Below are 24,772 nucleotides of genomic sequence, written 5' to 3'. Positions count from 1 at the left end.
TGATTATACAGTCTTTGCCAGCTAGCCCAGTGAACCATGGTAACACACATAAACAAACCCAAAACTATAGAAATGAACACAAGCTGGAACTATAGTGACAACGACAAACCAGGAGTGGGGGCGTCCCTTCCAGCACCATCTTGTTCACCCTTCCCTGCTCTGGACTCAGCTTACCTGATGTCCACCAGTGTGGCGTCCCAGATGGTGTGGCGGTCAGCGCCCCTTACAACTTCCCCTTTTTGTTTTAGACCTGATGACCTTCATGGGTTTGTACATCTCTCAGCTTGAACTGATTTTCAGTAAGCATCTTCATTGTATCTTTTACAATTCGTAGGGCATATTTGAGACATGCTGGTATAAGACATATAACAATCAGGATAACAGTACCTCCTGACAACAATGGACCTAACCAATTAAACAATGATGTGGAATGATGAAAAAGTTGCATCATGTCTGAAAAAAAATTTTCAGGTATTAATTTTTTTGTCCCTTGAGTATTTATATCCAATGCCAATTTTTCCAACAGTTTCATTTCACTAGAAACGTTGGTGAGTGTTAAACTATGTAACTGAGCTCTTATTTCTTCCCAATAAAATTCAGTATCATTGTACAATTTGTTCATCATGCAAAAATGACGATATCTGTAATCACATCTTAAAGCCAATTGTGTTTCTATGGCCTGCAGTTCATCCCCAATTGCTATTACATCATTTTATAACATTACAATAGCCTGGTAGAATTCATGATCCATCCTCAATTGTTCCCTAAATCCCACTGATACATTATTTGTACAAACACCAAGGATAGCCCTTCACCAGTCCTGTAAAGTCAAAATGTCTACTAATGTCCAAAGGTCCAATACTGGTCCTCGGCCTGGATCACTGTTAGAAGCAGTAAGATGCAGCTGACTAATTTCATGGCTCAGGTGTTGTAGTTTCTTCTTCTTTCTCTGGCGGACTCCCTGTGATTTCTTCCTGGTGCTGTACGACCCATAGTCTTTTCACTGGTACCCAAATCTCCTTGTCTCCTGTAAAGATACAAGCATAACCCTTGCCCCAAGTTATTATGGCATGTGGTCCATGCCATTGCCCTTCCTGATCTCGCCAGAATTTGCAGGACAGTGTTAAAGAGCTAACTGATAAATTGAGAAACTTACTGAAGAAAGAGAAAAGACACCTCAGAGACAAGGCTTTGAAACTCCCAGGTAAAAAGGAGGAGACTTGGCGCCACTGGACTTTGTTCCAGAGTCTCCCTCACTTCCACTTGCAGTTTCACAACTTTTTATTTCAAAAACATTTTTAAGGAGTGGCCACAGATGTGAAATTTTCTTGAGTAAAGGTTAGAAGCATCAAGATTTTTATTTTACTCTATAATCCAGAAATGGTGTTAGAGAAAGCAATTTGTAATCTGAATTTTGTTGAAACTAAAAGATCTTGGAAAAGTTATGTTATTTAGAAAACCAGGTATTTTCACCTTTGCCTGTTGAAAGAGTTACAGCTAAAAAGCTGCTGTTTTAATGCTAAACCAAAAATTTTTAATGAATTACTATGTGTGGAAAGAAATGAATGGAGTAATAACTTATTTCGACTGGTTCTGCCCATTCAGAACAGTCCTCCTATATGGTTGGGGTTGGCAGGCATGGGATCCATGTCAATTCTTTTTATTTTATAAAACTGCCAATGCTCCTTTAATGTGGACATGGTCATCAGTCCTAAGAAAAATGTTTGGCTTGTATAATTCATAAATAATGATGTGACTTGCTCAAAAGTTGTAACAATTGGCTTTTATATCAGGACAAGTTTTAAATTTGAGAAAGAAGGATCTGAAATGAAATCTCTTAACCTTCATTGTTTATTTCAACTTCGTGGGAATACAAATAACTGTATTAGGCTTTAAATTGGGATTAGCGAAATTTGCTGTTTAAGGTAAAAGCATTTGGGACCACAAATAATTTTGGTTAAGTTTGAATTTGAGTATAGTTGTCTGCATTAAATCAGTATCTGAAAGGATATGCCACAAGTTACTTAGAGAGACTGTGATCCTTCATCCTGTACTGTTCCATAAGGTCTCTCTCCTTAGATACCTGAGTTCCAGGTATCCAGGGCTTGTGGCAGTCAGCGCCCTTTACAACAATTCAGGAAAGTGGGGGAGAAGGGATAAGCAGGGATTAGGGGATGATAGAAGGGAGGGCAGTGGGAGGAGGGAGCAGTTTGAAGTCAACACTCTTGGAGAGGGACAGGATCAAAAGAGAGAATAGCAGCAATGGGGGGCAGGATAGGATGGAGGGAAATATAGTTAGTCTTACACAACATGACTATTGTGGAAGTCGTTTGCAAAACTACACAGATATGGCCTATATTGAATTGCTTACCTTCCCAAAGGGAATGGGAGGGGAGGGAGAGATGAAGAAAAGTTGGAAGTCAAAGTTTTAGGGACAACTGTCGAGTATTGTTCTTGCTACTAGGAAATAAGAAATACAGGTAATGGGATATAGAAAGTTATTTGGCCCTACAGGACAAAAGAGAAGATGAGGACAAGGGAAGGGAGGGATGTTAGAAGAGAGGGCAGATTAGTGGTAGGGGCAATTAGAATGCTTAGCGTTTTGGGTTGGGGGGAGGGGAGAAATGGGGAGAAAATTTGGAACCCAAAATTTTGTGAAAATGAATATTAAAAGTTAAATAATTAAATTTAAAAAAAGAGAGAGTATCATCTTTCTGTTAGCCTAGAAGAGTACTGTCATGAGTGGTGGGGTGTTTGTCCAGTTGAGGGCAGGTACAATGGCTGTTAGATTTCAAGAGAAAATGAAGGAGAGACTACTGGGGTAAAGGCATAGCTAACATTTGAGCATCAACTGGAGTTTGGAGTCTGTTACCATCACTTCTGCTCATCATAGACCTTGAGACAAGGACTGGATCATTTCTTGATAAATTAGTCATTTCTGAGCTTTCCATTCAAGCTTACTTATAATAGAGCAGGCCTCCCACTCCCAAGATCCTTCTCTCTCTCTCTCTCGGAAAGTTTATGCTAAATCCAAAGCTTGCATGATCTTTAAATTTTGTTTGCATCTATGTTTAATGAGTATTAAAAAGTTGGATGAGATGAAAATGTGATCCATCACACACACTAATGTTAATGTATTTCATTACTGGAAATGGTATGTGATAGAGAAGGTGGCAATGAAGAGTGTGGTATACAAAATGAAAGGAGACAGGAAAGAGGCTCTTTGTCAAAAGATACTGGGGTCTGTCCTGGTTGGAAGCACTGGAACTCAGTGAAAGCTGCATTAACTTTTATTACTTCCTAAGGTAGTGTAAAATTTTTAATCCAGTTTTTCCTACAGGCAAAAGAAGCAAGTCCAGAAGTGCCTGCCTAATGAATGAGCAACTATGAATCATATGACTTACCCTTTCTGTTTATAGGATGAGAGAGGTGACTAATAACCAAGTACGCTTCCAGTGGGAACATGAAGGAAAGTGACTGAATGACAATGGCACATCCAAAAATGTTAGAGGTACTAAGAATCCTCTTCCTGACTTTCCTGTAGCAAGCTTAGGAGTCCATACTTAGAACTTTAGTCTTTGTAGCCCCACTCTCTAATTGGATGACTCTTCCCAGGATTTCCTGTTAAGGAGGCCACCAGAGGCAGCCATCTCTTCATTTCTCACCAACTGACAATTTTAACTCCTCCATTATGCCACTACTCTGGATATTTTTCTCCCACTTCCCCCTTTCAATGCCCTTTTGTACATTGTCTTCCCTTATTACACTGTAAATTCCTTGAAGCAGTCTTTCTTTTTGCTTGCATATATATTCCTACTGTTTAGGTTGGTAATTGACACATAGTAAGCATGTAAATGCTTGTTGGCTGACTGACTAACCACCAGTAACCCTTCAGAGACCCCGCACTACACTTATGAAAATGAAATGAGAAAAAATACAAAAATAAATTTTTTTTACAAAAATAGACAAATAATTTTGAAGAATTGCACAATTGCTGTTGATTACACAGACACAGAAAAAGACCACTCCTCTCTCATCTCAGCACATAAGGTCTTCTACATTGTGGCTTTCACATACCTTTGCCTCTTTATTTTTTTTTTAAATGATAACTGTTACATATTTAAAAGGAAAAGCAAGTTTTTTTGTAAACAAACATGTAAACAACTTGCAATTTCATGCACAATCATCTTTTTTTAATCTATCTTTTTAAACTATCTTTTTTTTAATTTTCTCCCATTCCTTCCACTGCCCCTCCCCAAAATACCATGCAATCTGATATAGGTCATGCCTATATAATAACATTAAACATATTTCCACATTAGTCATGTCATGAAAGAAGAACCAAAACACAAGGGAAAAACCATGAGAAAGAGAAAAAGAGATAAAATAGTATCTGCATTCAGACTCCACAATTCTTTCTCTGGATGTGGATAGAATTTTCAATCATGAGTTTTTTTGGAATTGTCTTTAGATCATCACATTACTGAAAAGAGCTATATCTATCAATGTTGATCATCACATAATATTGCTGTTACTGTGCACAATGATTTCCTAGCTCTTCTCATTTCATTCAGCATCAAGTCATGCAAATTTCTCCAGATTTTTGTGAAATTGGCCTACTAATCATTTCTTATAGAACAATAATTTCCATTATGTTCATATGCCACATCTTGTTCAGTCATTTCCCAACTGATGGGCATTCCCTCAATTTCCAATTGTTGGCCACCACAAAATGAGATGGTACAAATATTTTTGGACATGTGGGTCATATTCCCTGTTTAATGATCTCTTTAGGATACAGATCTAGTAGTGACATTGCTAGATCAAAGTGTATGCGTAGTTTTATAACCCTTTTGGCATACTTCTAAATTGCTGTCAGAAATGGTTGGATCAGTTCTACCAATAATGCATTAGTGTTCCAATTTTCCTGCATCTTCTCCAACATTTATCATTTTCGTGTTTTCTCATGTTAGCCAATCTGATAGGTGTGAGGTGGTAACTCAAAGTTGTTTTAGTTTGAATTTCTCTAATCAATAGTGATTTAGAGCATTTTTTCCACATAACTTTAGATAGTTTTAATTTCTTCCTGTGACAACTGCCTGTTTATATCCTTTGACCATTTATCAAGTGGGAAATGAGTTGTAGAGAATAAATATTTCAGAAAGGATAATGCTAAACCTTTTCAAAGAAATGGATTCCCCATAATTAGAGAAACTGATGATAACCAAAGTAGCAAAACATATTCAAAGAAAATGAAAAGATTGAAAAAATAGAAGAAAATTTAAGATATCACTTTTTTAATAAAAATCACTTGGAAAAAGGGTCAAGGAGACATAATTTAAGGACTGCTGGAAAATCCTTAAAAATATGGTTTATAAACAGGTCTGAAAAGTATATTTTTATTAAATCACATGGCAAAACTTCCCAGTTCCATCAGAAACAGAGATATACACTGAATATATAAAGAATGCCATAGATCATTTCCTGAAAAAAGGAAACATCTCAGGAACATTTTGGTCAAAACCCATATCTCTCACATTAAAGAAAAAATAGCTCAAGAATCCAAAAATAACCATTGGACCATAGTAAAGATTATACAACACCTGTTAGCTTCTAGAGGAAACCTTGGAATTTAATATTCCAAAAAGGAAACACTTTGAGCTTAACACAAAGAATAATTTATCTAGAAAAGTTGCTGAAAGAGGAATAGAAATTTAATGGAATAGAAGATTTGCAAGAATTTTTGAGGAAAAAAACATAGCTGAGAAGAAACTTTGAAATGCAAGAATAAGAGTCCAGAGAAACCTAGAAGGGTAAATTTATTTCAGCAATTACAGTGAGCTGTGTGATGATGGAGTGCTACTATTCAATAGGGAAAGAAAGAAAATATGTGTTCCTTCAGAATCTTAATGTTTTTCAATGCTATTGAAAGACCTAATGAGGAAAACAGAGGTCCTGGAAGTGTATTTGTTTTGTTCTGAGGCTTTGAATAAGGGAAAGAAAAAGAAATATGTTAGTGAAGAAAGGAAAAAGAACTCAATGTTTATCACAATTTGAGTGCACAAGAACAGCATAAAAGCATGTAAAATGGGCAGTGGGAGTGTGCAGTGGATACATTTGTTTTATTTGAGATTGAAAAAGAAAGTCTGAACACAAACACAAAATGTTTGATGTAGAAAATCCATCAAACCCAATACAAAAGAAAAGGGGATGGTTTAAAGGGAGGATAATGCCTGAGAGGGAATATCTATAAGCAAAATATGCTTCCTGGTAGCACTCAGGGAGTAAGGTGGGAAAGGGAAAGGGAAAGGAGAGAGAATGGGAGGAGGGAGGGTAAGGAATGTAAGGAAATACCTCAGATTGCCTTGTTACAATTGAGGAATGACTAAGTAAGTTGTGGGATGTGAATATAATGGAATATTATTGCACCTTAAGAAATAAATTCTGAAAAAATATTTCAAAGAATCCTAGGTAGTATGAATAGATAAAGAGTAGAGTGAGCAGATTCAGGAGAGCAATTTCTTCAAGGAAAATAGTATTGTAAAGAAAAATAACTTTAAAAACTTAAGGAACCTGTTCAACTTGATGACCAGTCATGTTTTGAGAAAGCTTATACAGTATTCTAATATCTAACTTATGGTGAAAAAATGGTATCTGTCTTCTGAAACAAAGGTAATAGACACAAGCATAAAAGAAATACATTAAAAACAAGAAAACATGCCCATTGTGTAGATTCATTTTGCTTGACTGTGATTATATTTGTTATAAGGTTTTACCTCTCCTTTCTTCTCTGTTCATTGGAGAGGGGTAGAGAGAAGATGGAGTGGGAGGGGAGAAGGTTAGCAATAGTGATGTCAAAAAGAAAGTTCATCCAATGTTTTTTTTAATGTACAGAAGAGAAGAGCTTTCAGAAGGAACCACAAATAAGATATTATTGAAAGTAATATGTGGAATTGTAAAATGGTAAGTGTAGATTAATGGTTTTATTTACAATTCTATTTCTGTCTTCTGTTATGTATATAAAAATGCACTTTTGATGTTTTGTGTTAAGAATAAAATAATTAAAAGTGATTTTAAAAAGATGTTCTTGTAATAGTCCAAATAAGAAGTGATAAGGACCTGAACTGAAATGGAGTCCATGTGAGTGAAGAGCAACAGAGAGATCCAAGTTGTAGAAGGAGAATCAATAAGACGTGGTAACTGATTTGATATTTGAGATGATGGAGATTGAGGAGGTGAGCATGACTCTACTCTTGTGAATAAAAGTTAAAATGTTGGATAAAAGTAAAATAAAAATTAAGTTGGAGAGGGACTATGGAAGACAATCACCAACAAGTTGTGATGGGGAAAGTGCACTCTGTTTGCTTCCTTCCTTATGAGGTCCACTGTTTGAAGTTTTGAACCATCTCTCCAGAAAGAGATGAAGATCCATCAAGAGAACAGGCACAAGCACGTCCAGATTCGTCTGTGTCTACAAAGTATGCAGAAATATCAGCTAGAAGTTCATGAGACTGAGTGCCTGGGAGTGCCCCATCAGATTTGAATTCTGTGAATGGGCTGTGCCACTCAGCCACCTGGAAGAGCATCAGACCAGCTGTCATGGCCAGACAGTGCCCTCCCTCAATTACAAACATGTTATACTGTCTGCAAAACTGGCCAGCCAGGAAGACGTTTGCATAGACAGACTTTAAAAAACCCAGGAAAACTCCCAGAAAGTTAGCTGCCTGGAGTGCAGACAAGACATTTCAGAAGCAAAAATTTCCCAACACCAGAATGAATACTACTGGTTCACAGTGCTGATGAGATCCTTTGAATTTTGTCCATTGAACAGACTCAAATGGCCTTCTCCAGTCCTGTGGAGACCAGAACTAGCTCAGGTATCCACAGGAGAAAGGATTGTTGAAGAAGAAAGGGTTGCTGAGAAGAAAGCAAGGCATGCATTTAAAATGGTATTAACCTCCTGGGTTCTCAGATCTCAGCCTACCTAGGGTGAGAAGGAAGAAAAGTATGATGTTCTGTAAGGTTGCAGCCATTGCCACATCCTGTTTGCCTGCTGGTACTGAAGCTGCATGAGAAGGGCCAATGCTTGACTTCTCAGAGCAATGGAAGATTCTGAAGCAGAGGATTCCTGACAGATCTGGAAAATCTCAGAACTATAGGGATGAGGCTCTGCAAAGGTCCCCATCACTTTCTCTCTGCCTGTCTCCCTGCCTTCCTGGACTTTGTTATACATTTTCCATTAGATTTTTGTTCTGTTTTTTAAAGAAAAGCCTTGCACATAAAGGGTGAGACCACAAGGAAATTAAGAGAATATGGAATAGTTTATTTGCCATGTTTATGGATAAGGGAAGAATTTAAGACCAAAAAAGATACAGAGAACATAGCAAAAAGTAAAATAGTTAATTGTGATTATATAAAATTAAAAAGGATTTTTGCACAAAAAAGCCCAGTGAAACACAAATTAAAAGGAAAACAGAAAACTGAGAAATTTTTTTGCAAAAACTGTCCCTCATAGAGGCTTTATTTCTCAAATATATAGAGAACTTAGTCAAATTTATTTTTTAAATTAAGTAATTTAGTTGTAGTTTTCAACATTTACTTCCACAAAATTTTGAATTCCAAATTTTTTCACTATCTCTCACCTCTTCCCACCCCAAGACAGCATGCACTCTGATTACTCCTTCCCCCAATCTGTCTTCCTTTCTATCACAACCCTCCCTTCTCTTATCCCCTTCACCTCTATTTTCTGATAGATTTCTATACCCAATTATCTGTTTTCTTATTTCCCAGTTGCATGTAAAAACAATTTTTAACATTCATTTTTAAAACTTTGAGTTCCAACTTCTCTCTCATTCTCCCTCCCCACTCACCCCATTGAGAAGGCAAGTAATTCAATATAGGCGATACATGTGTAGTCATGCAAAACACTTCCATAACAGTCATGTTGTGAAAGACTAATTATATTTCCCTCCATCCTATCCTGCTGCCCCCATTTATTCCATTCTCTCCTTTGACCCAGTCTCTCCTCAAAAGTGATTACTTCTAATTACCCCCTTCTCCTATTTGCCCACCCTTCTATCATCCTCTGAGCTCAAACTTATCTCCCTCCCTAATTTCTGTTAGTGTAAGATACATTTTCATACCAAAATGAGTGTGCATGTTATTCCTTCAAGTCAAATAAGAGTAAATGAGAGTCCAATGAGAGTAAAATTCACTCTTTCCCTTTCACATTCCCTCTCTTCCCCTTCACTGAAAGAATTTTATCTTGCCTCTCTTATGTGAGAGATAGTTTACCCCATTCTATTTCACCCTTTATCTTTCCCCAATATATTCTTCTCTCATTCCTTGTTTTTATTTTTCAGATATCATCCCTTCATATTCAACTCTCCCTGTGTCCTGTCTATATATATATATATATATATATATATATATATATATATATATATATATATATATATATATATATATATATATATATATAATATGTATCTATGTAGTGCTGTCTACCTATATACACATATATGGAGAGAGACATATATATGTCCATAAATGTCTATGTATATGTACATACATATGACTATATATGTATTCCTTACAATTGCTTTAATACTGAAAAGAGTCTCAAGAGTACAAATATATTTCCTTTAGGAATATAAACAGTTCAACTTTAATAAGTCCTTTATGTCTTCTCTTTCCTGTTTACCTTTTCATGATTCTCTTGATTCTTGTGTTTGAAAGTCCAATTTTCTATTCAACTCTGGTCTTTTAATCAACAATACTTCAAAGTTCTCTATTTCATTGAATGACCATTTTTCCCCCTTAAGCACTATACTCAGTTTTTCTGGGTAAATGATTCTTTGTTTCATTATGAACTCCTTTGATCTCTGGAATATCATATTCCAAGCCCTCAATTCTCTGAATGTAGAAGCTGCTTGATCTTGTGTTGTCCTGATTTTGTTTCCACAATAGTCAAATTGTTTCTGACTGATTAAAATATTTTCTCCTTTACCTGGGAGCTATGGAATTTTTATACAATATTCCTAGGAGTTTTTCTTTCAAGATCTCTTTCAGGAGGGGATCAATGAATTCCTTCAATATCTATTTTACCCTCTGGTTCTAGAATATCAGGGCAGTTTCCCTTGATAATTTCTTGAAAGATAATGTCTAGCTCTTTTTTTTTGATCAAGACTTTCCAGTACTCTAATAATTTTAAAGTTCTCTCTCCTGTATCCATTTGTCAGGTTAGTTGTTTTGCTAGTGAGATATTATATAGTGACTGCTTTTTTTCATTCTTTTTGGGTTTGATTTGTAATTTCTTAATTTTTCATGAAGTCATTAGCTTCCATCTGCTCCATTCTAATCTTTGATGAATTATTTTCTTCAGTGAGGTTTTGAGCCTCCTTTTCCATCTGGTCAATTCTGCTCTTTAAAGCATTCTTCTTTTCATTGGTTTCTTGGATCTCTTTTCCATTCAAATTAGAGTATTTTTTAAGGTGTTATTTTTTTCAGCATTTTTGAGTCCCCTTTAAGAAGGAGTTGACTTATTTTTTTGTGATTTTCTTGCATCATTCTCATTTCTCTTCCCAATTTTTCCTCCACTTTTCTCACTTGATTCTCAAACTCTTTTTTGAGGATTATTCCATGGCCTGAGAATAATCCATAGTTTTCTTGGAGGTTTTGGATTCAGGAGCATTGACTTTGCTGTCTTCTGGTTGGGGGTTTTGATTTTCCTTATCACCAAAGTGATAGTCTATAGTCTGATTTTTTTCGGCTGTTTTTACTCATGTCCTCAGCTAATTACTTGACCAACTGACCTCTTTGCAAGGTATTTCTCTTCTTACAGTGGAGGTTGAGGGTGTACTGTCAATCAACTGATCCCTCTAGAGTTACAGAAACAGCTACTACTGCTGCCTCTGCTGCTGCTGACATGGGCTCCTCCAGTCCCTCCACTGCCCTAGGGATGGGGCTGGACCATTCTATTCTTTCACATAGGACTGGCAGCTTATTTCCCTTGACCTTCCAATATGTCCTTGGTGTTTTGTGGTTGTGAAGTCTGGAAACTGCCAGAGGTGCCAGTGATTCAGTGCCCCCCTCGCCAGGCCTGCTCAGGTCCCATCTTTGCTGGTACAGCTCATGTTTGACTGCACTCTGTTCCCAGCCTGGTGTGATAGACTTTTCCTAACCACCTTTCAGGCTATCTTGGACTGGAGATTTCCTTCACTCTGGCATTCTGTGACTTCTGCAGGTACAAAATTTGTTTAGAGTCAATTTTTACAGGTATTTGGCTGGGTTTGGGGATAGAGCTCTAGCAAGTCCTGACTTTTACTCTGTCATCTTAGCTCTATCCAGAGTCAAATTTGTTAAACATGCAAGTCATTCCCTTATTGATAAATAGTCAAAGGATATGGACAGGCACTTTTCAAAGAAAGAACTCAAAGCTCCCTATAATCATATGAAAAAAAATGGTCTGTACCACTATGGATCAGAGAAATGCACATTAAAACAGCTCTGAGGTACCACCTCACATGTAACAGAACGACTAATATGAAAAAAAGAGGAAATTTTAGATGTTAGAGAGGATGTGTGGAAATTGGGACACTAATGCATTGTTGATGGAGTTGCGAAATGATCTAACCATTCTGGAGAGCAATTTGGAACTATGCCCAAAGGACTATAAAACTGCATACCATTTAATCAAGCAATACCACTAGTCAGTCTATACCCCAAAGACACAAAAAGGAGGAAAGGACCTATTGTTCAAAAATATTTATGGCAGCTCTTTTTGTGGTGGCTAAGACTTGAAAATCAAAGGGATGCCTATTAATTGAGGAATGGCTAAATAGTGTGGTATAGAGTTGTAATGAAATATTATCATGTTACAAGAAATGAAAAAGAGGGTGATTTCAGAAAAACCTGGAAAGATTTCAATTAATTGATGTACAGTGAAGTGAACACAGTCAGGAGAACATTGTACACAGTAACAGCAATATTCTGTGAAGAACTACAAATAACTTAGCTATTCTCAACAATACAATAATATAAGACAATTCCAAAGGACTAACGATGAAGAATACTATTCACCTCCAGAGGAAAAATTGATGTTGATTGAATACTGATTGAAGCATGCTATTTTCCCTTATATTTAAAAAAATTCATCTTTTATAATTAATTTAATTTTAATTTTCAACATATACTAACAAAAGATTTTGAGCTTTAAATTCTCTCTGCCCTCTTCTTCCTCTCCTCAGGACAGTATGCAATGTAATATAGGCTTCTACATTCATGTTAAACATATTTTCACGTTAGTAATGATGTAAAGAAGAAGTAGAATCAATGGGAGGAACTACTAGAAAGAAGAAACAAAAGAAAATAACAAAAGAAAAAGTGAGCAAATAGTGTGCTTCCATGTGCATTCAGACACCAAAGTTCTTTCTCTGAATGTGGATAGTATTTGACACCAGGAGACTTTTGGAGTTGTGTTAGATTCTTGAATTGCTGAGAAGACATAAGTCTATCAAAAACATTTATCACCTGATGTGGCTATTACTGTATACAATATTCTCCTGGTTCCCTTCATTTCACTTAGCATCAGTTCATATAAGTTTTCAGGTTTTTCTGAAGTCTGCCTGCTCATCATTTCTTATAGTGCAATAGTATTTTCCATTACATTTGTATACCACAACTTGTTCAGCATTCCAAATTGGTAGATATCTCCTCAGTTTTCAATACTTTGTCACCACAAAACTAGCTTCTATAATATTTTTGTACATATGGGTCCTATTCCTATTTTTATGATCTCTTTGGGATATGGACATAGAAGTGATATTGCTGGGTCAAAGTTTTGTAGCTCTTTGGGAATCATTCCAAATTGTTCACAAGTCTACCAACAAAGCACTAGTGTTCCAATTTTCACGCGTCTTCTCCAGCATTAATAATTTTCCTGTTTTGTCACGTTAGCTAATGTGATAGTTATGATGAAGTACCTCAGAGTTGTTTGGATTTGCATTTCTCCAATGAATAGTGATTTAGAGCATTTTTATATGATAATAGATAGCTTTAATTTCTTCATTTCTTCATCTGAAAACTGTTCATATTCTTTGGCCATTTGTCAATTAGGAAATGGCTTGAATTCTTATAAAATTGAATCAATTCTCCCTATGCTGTAAAAACAAATCCCTTTTTAGGGACACTGGCTGTAAAAGTTCTTTCCCAGTGTTCTGCTTCCCTCCTACTCTTGTTTGCATTGGCTTTGTTTGTGAAAAAAACTTTACAATTTAATGCAATCAAAATCATTCACTTCACATTTCATCATGTTCCCTATCTCTTTTTTTGGTCAAATATTCTTCCATTCTCCATATATCTGACATGTAAACTGTGCCTTTCTCTTCTAGTTTGTTTATAGTATCAGATTTGTTTATTATATCTAAATTATGTAGCCATTTTGACTTTATCTTGGTATATTTTGTAAGAATGTGATCTATCCCTAGTTTCTGCCATACTTCTCCAGTTTTCTCAGTAGTTTTTGATAAATAGTCAGTTGTTATACCAGAAGGTAAAGTTTTTGGATTTATCAAATAGTAGACTACTATAATCATTGACTATTGTGTTTTGTACATCTATCTTGTTCCACTGATCCACAACTCTATTTTTTAGCTCATGCCAGTTAGGTTTGATGATTACTGTCTTATGATACAAAATAAGAGCTGGTATGGCTAAGGCACCTTCCATTGCATTTCTTTTCATTAATTCCCTTGATATTCTGGATCATTTTTTTCCTTCCAGATGAATTTTTTTTTGTTTTTTTAGCTGTATAAAATAATTTTGGTAGTTTTATTGGTATGGCAGAGAATAAGCAAATTAATTTTGGTAGAATTGTCATTTTTTTTATCATATTAGCTAGTCCTACCCATGAGCAACTGATATTTTCCCAATTATTTAGATTTGACTTTATTTGTGTGAAAAGTATTTTGTAATTGTGTTCATATAGTTCCTGGGTTTGTTTTGGCAAGCAGACTCCAAAATATTTGGTATTATATGCAGTAGTATTAAATGAAATTTCTCTTTCTATTCTACCTCTATCCAGAATCATCATTTTTATCATACTGGCTTGGCCTACCCATGAGCAATTGACAATTTTCCAACTGTTTATATCTGAATTTGTGTGAAGTATTTTGCAATTATGTTCATACAACTCCTGAGTTTGTCTTGGCAGATAGACTCCTAAGTATTTTATATTATTTAGAGTTATTTTAAATGAAATTTTTCTTTCTATCTGTTGTTTCTGGGCTTTGTTGGTCCTATAAAGAAATGCTGATGATTTATGCATGTTTATCTTATATGCTGCATCCTTGCTACTGCTATCAATTATTTCAAGTAATATTTATTTGAATCATGAGCCAATATGATAAAAATGACAATTCTGCTAAATTAATTTATTCATTTGGTACCATTCCAATCAAACTACCAAAAAAATATATTTTGGAGCTAGGAAAAATAAAAACAAAATTCATGGGAGAGCAAAAGGTGAAGAATTTCAAGGGAATTAGTGAAAAAAAAAATACAAATGGACATGTCTAGCAATACCAGATCAGAAACTGTATTATAAATCAGTAAGCATCAAACTGTCATCAGTGGAATAGATTAGGTACACAAGACACAGTAGTCGATGACCACAGTAATATAATATTTGATAATTTCCAAGACCCCAGCTTTTGGGACAAGAACTCACTATTTGACAAAATCTTCTGGGAAAACTGGAAAATAATAGGACAATAACTAGGTGTAATACCAACATGTCACCCCATGTACTAAGATAAGGTCAAAATCAGTGCATGATTTAGACATAAAAGGTAACAGCATGAGCAAATTAGAAGAGCAAGGAATTGTCTATGTGTCAGCCCCATGGTGAGGGCACAATTCAAACAAGAGATAGAAAATATTACAAATGTAAAATTGATAATTTTCATTATATTAGATTAGAAAGATTTTGTACAAACAAAATCAGTCCAGCCAAGATTAGAAGGAAAGCAAATGATGGGAAACAATTTTTACAGCAACATCTCTGATAAAGGCCTCATTGTTCAAATATATGGAGAACTGAGTCAAATTGATAAGAATACAAGCCATTCCCCAACTGATACAGGGTTAAAGGATATGAACAGACTGTATTCAGATAAAAAAAATCAAAGCTATCTCTAGTTATATGAAGAGGTGTCCTGAATCACTTTTGATTAGAATTTTAAATATGTATATATTAATATATGAATTATTTTTATATATCTATAAATATATATTATATATTTATATAAAATTATATATATATACACACATATATATGTACATACACACACTATATATATATATATGTATATATATGTGTATATATATATATATATATATATATATATATATATATATATATATATATATATATATATATATGAGTTTTAAATAGTATAAAACTATGTATACCCTTTGACCCAGCAATACCACTTCTTGGCTTATATCCCAAAGAGATCATATAAAGGTAACAGGACCTACATACACAAAAATACTTATAGCAGCCTTTTCCATGGTAGCAAAATATTGGAAACTGAGGGCATGCTCATCAATTGGATAATGGCTGAACAAGTAGTGATACACTAATGCAATATAATGCTGTTGTGCAATAAGAAATGATGAACAATCAGATTTCAGAAAAGACATGTATGAACTGATGCAAAGTGAAATGAACAGAACCAGCTAAGCATTGTATACAGTAGCAGCAATATTGTGTGGTGTTTAACTATGAATGACTCAGCTCTTCTAAGCAACACAATGATCTAAGACAAGTACAAAGGACTCATAGTCAAATATGTTATCTATATCTAGATAAAGAATTGATGAACTCTGAATGCAGATCAAAACATATTTTTTTCACTTCTTTCTTTTTTTTTTCTTTTGATCTGTTTCTTCTTTCACAACTCTAATTTACAAATACTTTTTACATGATAGCATATGTCTACATGATATCAAATTGCCCAGCGTTTTCAGAAGGGAGAAAAATTTGAAACCTAAAATCTTGTAAAAATGAATGCTAAAAATTTTCTTGATATGTAACTTGGGAAAAATAAAAAGTGTTAAACTTTTTAAAAAGGAAAACCGGCACTGTGTACAGCTAGTGCTAAATGATAACTTTATTGCCTTTGTGGTTCTAGATCACTGTTTCAAGGTAGGCCATAGTTCTAGGTGTCAGTCACAAAAGAACAGGGGTTTTTGGTACAGTAACATAGTAGAGAGCAGTACTAACACATGCATTTGCAGTGTACCAGAGGCTCTTTCTGGGTAAAGACCAGAACAGTGACCACAACTGTTCCATGGTAACATTACATATGAAGCATCAAAAACTAATAGACTCCCAGAATTAGTTCTGAAAACAGAAGCATGAAAAAACTTGAAATTTGGGGCAGTGTCTTTCCATCCTCAAGTGAGCAGAGCCTAACTTTAACGTAAAGTTCAAAATCAAGAAATTGGTTGCAAAATGAGCAAACAATCACAACAGAAAAGATTTTGACAAGAAGACAAAAATGTGAAAATAACTACAAAAAAGTCTCAAGGAGAAATGCTAAATGGACCCAAACACAACAAGAAGTCCTGAAAGAGTTAATGATGAGTAATAAAGAAAAACATGGGGAAAATGAAAATGATGGAAGAAAATTCCAGAAGGTAAAATTGGAATTGAATGAATCCATTGATCAGCAACTGAAAGAGATCCCTAAAATGAAAATTTTCAGAAATACTATAGCCAAAATACAAAGTTTTCAGACCAAAGAGAAAATAGTAAAAGCATTAAGAAGGAAACAATTCAAGTATTGTGGAGCCACACTCAGGATCACACAAGATTTAGTAGCTTCCTCTATGCCCCAGATAAGGATGATGATGCCCTTCAGTTTAGAAGTGCAGGAGACAAATTTGACTAACTTGTATCTGGAAAACTTAGAGAGAACTTTTAGCAGTAACTGAGCTTCCTGTGAAGGTAAACAAAACAGGTATATTACATGGTCTTCATCAGGACTTCCCTAATGATGTAGTTGGCCTGGGTAAAAAAGATGTCTGGAATAAGTGAACTGGAAAACTGGAATAAAAAAGGCAAAGAAAGTATCTGAGTTGCTGTTGTAACTACCTGCAGGCAAATTCAAGAGCTGGAAATTACTTCTGTGGAACTGGATCTCTGTGGAGATGCTCAACTTGTTGCAGAAGGAACTGTTCTTGGTCTCTTCGAATTTGATGAGCTAAAGCAAAAAAAGAAAACAGTAGTTTCTGCTCAGCTCTGTGGGAGTAGTGATGATGAGGCTTACCAGAAAAACATTGCATTTGCTAATGGGCTTAAGTGAGGCAGATTGTCGATGGAAGCACCAGCCAATAAAATGAATTCAGTCATATTTGCAAGATTCATTGAGTAGAAGCCCAAAAGTGTGAATAACAGCTCAGTGGTTCACATAAGGACCAAATCTTGGACAAACAATCAGTCTTCCTAAGATAAAAGTGTCTGATGAACCACCAGTTTTCTTAGAAATCCACTCTATAGAGAGCTCATATGCATATGGCTCACCAAAGGTGCTTATTGGAAAACAAATTGCCTTTGATAGTGGTGGCATCTCAATCAAACCTTCTGCAAACATGGATCTTATAAGAACTGACATGGGAGGAGCAGCAACCATCATCACAGCTGCAACGCTAAACTTACCAATTAATCTTATTGATTTGGCTCCACTTTGTAAAAATATGCCCTGTGTGAAGATAAACAAACCAGGAGATATTGTTAGGGGAAACAACAGGAAAATGCAACAGCTTGAAAATACAGATGCAGACAGAAGATTGTATATAGTGATGCTCTCTTTCATGCCATATATTTAATCCAAAGGTTATAATAAATGGTGCAACATGAACAGGGCCCATGGTATAACGGTAATTTAAAGAATTTAATGGTAATTTAAATTTAAATGGGAAAATCTTTCCCATTCATGAATGGTCTCATGTGACTTCCCTAGGTAACATGGAAGTCTGCATCACATGGAGCCTGGGGTGAGAGGAGTTTCCTGAATGGATAGAGCAGGCAGGTTGGAGCAGAGCTGAAAGGAAATTGGTCACAGCAGTCAGAACTGAGAGAGAAAAAGTAAGCAGCTGACTAGTGAGTGGGAGAGCTTGTTTCCAAGTTTGTTTCAGGGAAGGTACTAGCAGAGCGAAAGCTTGAGGATGGTAGTCCCCCCTTGCACTGCTACTGTGTATAGAACTTTTGGTTGCTATGATAGGTTTGGCTTTCTGGTGTTTGAATAATGTTTTGATTCTGTATTTCATGTGGAGAGTGTTGTATTTCGTGATTCAGAATTGCACTGGCATATTCATGGCCAGTAGGTACTGTGAATATTGTGTTGGTGCTATACATGGAAATAGCTCTGTGATCAAGTATCACTGGAGGTTTTACAAATTCAACTTGTCTGTGGACTAAGCTCTTCAAAGCAAGATCTGAAATGGGGACAGCTCTGTGAATATTACACAAGACAAGTTGTTGATTGTCAACTTGTGGATATTAATTATGTTGGGAAATGCAGATCTGGGGGACATTTATAACTGCAGCATTCCTGAAGGAATTTGTAACCCATTCTAAATGGATTTATATGGATATAACAGGAGTGATGACAAATGAAGATGAGGTTAATATCTGAAGAAAGCAATGTCGGGTAGGCTTAATAGGACCATGACAGAATTCCTAGTTTGAGTAAATAAAGAAAAAGAAAATTCACAATGAAATTCTGATCTTAAAATTCTTTTCTTTTATCTAAAATTGGATAGTTGAGTTAAAACTATGTTTTAATAATGGCTTCATAAACCTGCAATAAAATGAAACAGACTTTGCTAGGATCACGAATGCAACCATTTTACTTTACACAAATATTCAGAGATGAAAGGTAGATTCTATATATGATCTGACAATAGATTTTTAAGTTATTTGTAAAGTAATGTTGATTATTGAAAAACAATAATCTTCCAATTTGCGTAATATAATTAAGAAATAAAATGCTAATTATTTTAGATTTGCTATGGGACACCATGAACAAAGTTCCTATGCACTGTTCTTAAGCAATAAACTCACTTTGTGTGTAAAAAAAAAATTGGTTCAAAGAAGGAAGAATACACATATACACACAACACAAACCCAATTGTGTATAGAAATGAAACTAACCCAACAGGGAAATAGGAGGGAAAGGGATAAGAAAAGGGGGGGTGATGATATAAGAAAGGGTGGATTAAGGGAGACTGATTAGAAACAAAACAAGCTTTTTCAGAATGGCAGCATAAAAAGAGAGGGAAAGAAGATAATGGGGTGAATGGGAATATGAAAATGGTAATCATAACTGTGAATAAGAATGGGGCAATCTCACCCATAAAGTGTAAGTAGATAGCAGAATAGATTAGAAACCAGAATCCAACAGTATATTGTTCACTACAGATGCACTCAAAAAAGAAAGACACATACAAAGTGTAAACACATGGCTAGAGTAGAATATAATCTGCTTTAGCTGAATAGAAAGTAAAGTCAGACATAGTGATCATGATCACAGATCAAGAAAAAAAATAGACCTAACTAAAAGAGATAGTTGAGGGGGGGGGGGGGGGAAGAGCCAAGATGGTGGAGTAGAAAGACATGCATACACTAGCTCCGAACCCACAGCCCATAAAATATCTGTAAAAAAGAATTCCCAACAAATTCTGGAGCAGCAGAAGCCACAAAACAACAGAGCAGACAAGACTTCTGTTCCAGAGACCCTGAAAACCTCTTGCAAAAGGTCCTTCACGCTGCAGACCCAGAGCCGAGCCCAGCCTGGCCTTGGCCACGCAGTGCCAAGAGGAGCAGATCCCGGCAGGCTTCAGGGAAGGAATCTCCAGCGGCCACACGGATCCCTCCACCTGCAGGCCCCAAAGGTTGGAGAGAGGGCCTCTTTGGCTAGTCGAGAGGGGAGTGGGGTGCCCCCATAACTCAGGCCCCCTCGGGAGGAAGCAGTGGAGGCAGCAGCATACTGGGGCTCCCCAAGCAGCCAGGAGCCTGGATCCATTGTTGAAGGTCTCTGCATAAACCTCCTGAGGGAACTGAGCCCGTGAGGAGGCCCTGCCACCACCTGAGCACCTGAGCTTGATCTCACACTAAATACCAGCCCCACCCCTACTGAAGCCCTGAGGCTGGGAAGCAGCATTTGAATCTCAGACCCCAGGAACTGGCTGGGCAGATCTGGAGGTGAAGTGGGTGTGAAGAGAATATTCAGAAGTCAAGTCACTGGCTGGGAAAATGCCCAGAAAAAGGAAAAAAAATAATACTATAGAAGGTTACTTTCTTGGCGAACAGGTATTTCCTCCCATCCTTTCTGATGAGGAAGAACAATGCTTACCATCAGAGAAAGACACAGAAATCAAGGCTTCTGTATCCCAGCCCACTCAATGGGCTCAGGCTATGGAAGAGCTCAAAAAGGATTTTGAAAATCAAGTTAGAGAGGTGGAGGACAAACTGGGAAGAGAAATGAGAGACATGCAAGCAAAGCATGAAAAACAAGTAAACACCCTGCTAAAGGAGACCCAAAAAAATGCTGAAGAAAATAACACCTTGGAAAATAGGCTAACTCAATTGGCAAAAGAGGTTCAAAATGCCAATGAGGAGAAGAATGCTTTCAAAAGCAGAATTAGCCAAATGGAAAAGGAAGTTCAAAAGCTCTCTAAAGAAAATAGTTCTTTCAAAATTAGAATGGAACAGATGGAGGCTAATGACTTTATGAGAAACCAAGAAATCACAAAACAAAACCAAAAGAGTGAAAAAATGGAAGATAATGTGAAATATCTCATTTGAAAAACAACTGACCTGGAAAACAGATCCAGGAGAGACAATTTAAAAATTATGGGCCTACCTGAAAGCCATGATAAAAAAAAGGGCCTAGACATCATCTTTCATGAAATTATCAAGGAAAACTTCCCTGAGATTCTAGAACCAGAGGGCAAAATAAGTATTCAAGGAATCCACTGATCACCGACTGAAAGAGATCCAAAAAGAGAAACTCCTAGGAACATTGTGGCAAAATTCCAGAGTTCCCTGGCCAAGGAGAAAATATTGGAAGCAGCTAGAAAGAAACAATTCAAGTATTGTGGAAATACAGTCAGGATAACCCAAGATCTAGCAGCTTGTACATTAAGGGATTGAAGGGTGTGGAATATGATATTCCAGAAGTCAAAGGAACTAGGACTAAAATCAAGAATCACCTACCCAGCAAAACTGAGTAGAATACTTCATGGGAAAAATTGATCCTTCAATGAAAGTGGGGACTTTCAAGCATTCTTGATGAAAAGACTAGAGCTGATAAGAAAATTTGATTTTCAAACACAAGAATGAAGAGAAGCATGAAAAGGTAAACAGCAAAGAGAAGTCATAGGGGACTTACAAAAGTTGAACGTTTACATTCCTACATGGAAAGACAATATTTGTAACTCTTGAAACTATTCAGTATTTGGGTACTGGGTGGGATTGCACACACACACATACACAAGCACATGCACACACACATAGAGACAGAGTGCACAGAGTGAACTGAAGAGGATGGGATCATATCTTAAAAAAATAACATCAAGCAGTGAGAGAGAAATATACTGGGAGGAGAAAGGGAGAAATGCAATGGGGCAAATTATCTCATAAAAGAGGCAAGTAAAAGACTTAGTAGTGGAGGGATAAAGAGGGGAGGTGAGAGAAAAACATGAAGTTTACTCTCATCACATTCCACTAAAGGAACGAATAAAATGCACACTCATTTTGGTATGAAAACCTATCTTACAATACAGGAAGGTGGGGGACAAGGGGATAAACAAGGTGGGGGGGACGATGGAAGGGAGGGCATGGGGAGGAGGGAGCAATTTGAGGTTGACACTCATGGGGAGGGACAGGATCAAAAGAGAGAAGAGAAGTAATGAGGGACAGGATAAGATGGAGGGAAATATAGTTAGTCTGATACAACACGACTATTATAGAAGTCATTTACAAAACTACACAGATTTGGCCTATACTGAATTGCTTGCCTTCCAAAGGGAAGGGGTGGGGAGGGAGGGAGAAAAAGAAGTTGGAACTCAAAGTTTTACGAAGAACTGTCGAGTACTGCTCTTGCCACTAGGAAATAAGAAATACAGATAAAGGGGTATAGAAAGTTATTTGGCCCTATAGGACAAAAGAGAAGATGGAGACATGGGCAGAGAGGGATGATAGAAGAGAGGGCAGATAGGTGATAGGGGCAATTAGAATGCTCAGTGTTTTGGGGTGGGAGGAGGGGACAAAAGGGAAGAAAATTCGGAACCCAAAATTTTGTGAAAATGAATGTTAAAAGTTAAATAAATAAATAAGGAAAAAAAGAGATAATTAGGGGGCAACATTTTGCTAAAAAGTGCCATAGAAAATGAAGAAATATAAAAAAAAATGTATATTAAGTGTCTTGGAGAAAGAGTTCATTTCTCAGTGTAATATTAATGAGATTAAAACTCTTCCCCATGCATCAATGGCCCTGCCCATTAAGGGGAGTTTGCTTAGGGAGATCTGTAAGAAGGCCCACACTTTTTATTAATGAGGCACTGGTTCTCAAGGGTTGTGATGTCCTCTGATTCTGAAAAATGTATAAATACCCTGATGTGGGGTTTTACTTTGGGCCTTACTCATTGAAAGTTTGTTTGGCCAGCTGAGAGTCTGGGCAGTCACTAAGGAGCCCCCAGTGTTGAAAACTCAGATGTTTATGCTTCTCTCTCTCTGATAACTATGTATGTATGATCTGACAGTTATCTATCTATTGATCTGTCAGACAGTTGAAAACCCTGCCTGTTGATTTTGATTTCTCTGTATTTTCTCTGAGGTTCAGGGTGCTGACTTTTCCCCCTGAACTAAGTGAATGACACATGCACTTGATTAAAGTGATGATTGACATCAAATTGCTTTCTTTTTAGAAAAGTAAATCAAAGAACCTGTGATAGCAGGCCCTCCTGTGCATGTTGGAGAGCTTGTTTTTATACTCAGATGCATACTGAGTACAGAACTGTGTCAAATTTATAAAAATAAGAGTCATGGTCCAATAGATAAAATGATTACATGATATGAACAGGCAGTTTTCAGATGAAGAAACCGAAGCTCTCTATAAATCATATGAAAAAATGCTCATCAATATTGATTAGAGAAATGCATATTAAAGCCACTCTGAAGTATAACCTTCCACATATCATAAATAGCAAATACTAGAAGGAATGTGACAAAATTTGTTCTGTAATGAACTATTAATGGAGTTTTGAATTACTCTAGCCATTCTGAAAAAAAGAAAACCAGTTTGAAACTATACTCAAAAGACTATGAAACTGCACACCTAGCAATACTACCTCTGTATCTGAATGAGATCATAAAAAAGGGGAAAAGACCTACATGTGCGAAAATATTTACAGCAGTCATTTTTGTGGTTTCAAATAATTGGAAATAAAGGATTGCTCCTCAATGGGGGAATGACTGAACAAGTTGTAGCATATGATTGTGATGGAGTACCATTACGCTATGGGAGATTGTCAGGGAGGTGAGCAGGGCCAAGATGGCAGATAAAAGGTAGACAATTGCCTGAGCTCTCCTCACTTTCCCTGGAAACAATTTTAAATCATGTCTCAAAGCAGCAGAACCCACTAAAGGATACAGTGAAACAATTTTCACTCTCAAGAAAACTTAGGACTACAGAAAAGGTCTGTCTCAAATGGGCAAAAGGGGAGTGCATCCCAGTTTGTGGCAATATCTGAGCAATGCAAGCTACCTAGCCCCAGCACTGATGAGCAACTGAGGCCCACACTCTTGGCTCAACAGGTCAGTGGCACAGCAGACCAACTGTGAAGCCTCCAACCCCAACAGAGCAGGCCAGTAGCCAGGCTTAGCAGGACAGAGGCCCAGGCACTGCTGGCTAGGTTAGACTGAATGACCCATGAGCAGCAAGTGAGCTGCCAGATCAAGAGGTCCCAGCACAGCAAGCCACCTGAATCTGAGCACAAGAAGATTAGGACAGTTCTCCTTTTACAAAGGAGCAGAGCTCAGCTATAGAAGTCAAAGAATGCATTGGAAGGTGAGCAAAAAGAAAAAGAAAGAAGAAGCCCAGATCATAAAAGACGACTATGGCAACAGGGAAGACAAAACACGATCTCAGAAGAGAAGAACAATGTCAAAATACCTATATGCAAAACCTCAAAGAAAAATATGAATTGGTATCAGGCCCAACATCTCTTCCTAGAAGAGCTCAAGAAGAATTTTAAAAATCAGAGATGTAGAAGACAAAAATGGGAAAAGAAAGGAGCCCTTTAAAAGATAGAATTTGGACAGATCTTGGGAGTGGAGCCCAGATGGCAGAGAAGAAGCAGGGACCTGCTTGAACTCTCCCCCCGCCACAAACCTCTCAAAATACCTGAAAAAAAAATGACTCTAAACAAATTCTAGAGCAGCAGAAGCCACAACATGACAGAGTGAAAAAGCTTTCCAGCCTAAAACAATCTGAAAGGCTGACAGAAATAGTCTATTGCATCAGTCAGAGAAAATGGAGTGCAGCCCAGTGTAGGTCACACAGGCACAGATGGGATCAGAGCAGGCTTAAGGGTGCTGAATGACTAGCAGCTAGAGCAATTTCCAGACATCTCAACCAACAAACACCAACGACAGCTTCTAAAATCAATGGGAAAGCTCTCTGTCCTGGATGAGAGAGGA

The 24,772-nt window shown here is 36.7% G+C and overlaps 2 pseudogenes; both read left to right on the top strand.

The window, feature by feature from the left end:
- Positions 1–7,420: 7,420 nt before the first annotated feature.
- On the top strand, positions 7,421–8,263 carry LOC140512193 (XIAP-associated factor 1-like; annotated as a pseudogene).
- A 6,402-nt stretch (positions 8,264–14,665) lies between these two features.
- Positions 14,666–17,944, top strand: LOC140512192 (cytosol aminopeptidase pseudogene; annotated as a pseudogene).
- Positions 17,945–24,772: the final 6,828 nt, after the last annotated feature.

Source organism: Notamacropus eugenii, chromosome 6 (assembly GCF_028372415.1).
Source record: "Notamacropus eugenii isolate mMacEug1 chromosome 6, mMacEug1.pri_v2, whole genome shotgun sequence".
Taxonomy (NCBI): Eukaryota; Metazoa; Chordata; class Mammalia; order Diprotodontia; family Macropodidae; genus Notamacropus; species Notamacropus eugenii.
Note: the sequence above shows the minus strand (reverse complement) of the source record. Positions and strands in the feature narration are given on the sequence as shown.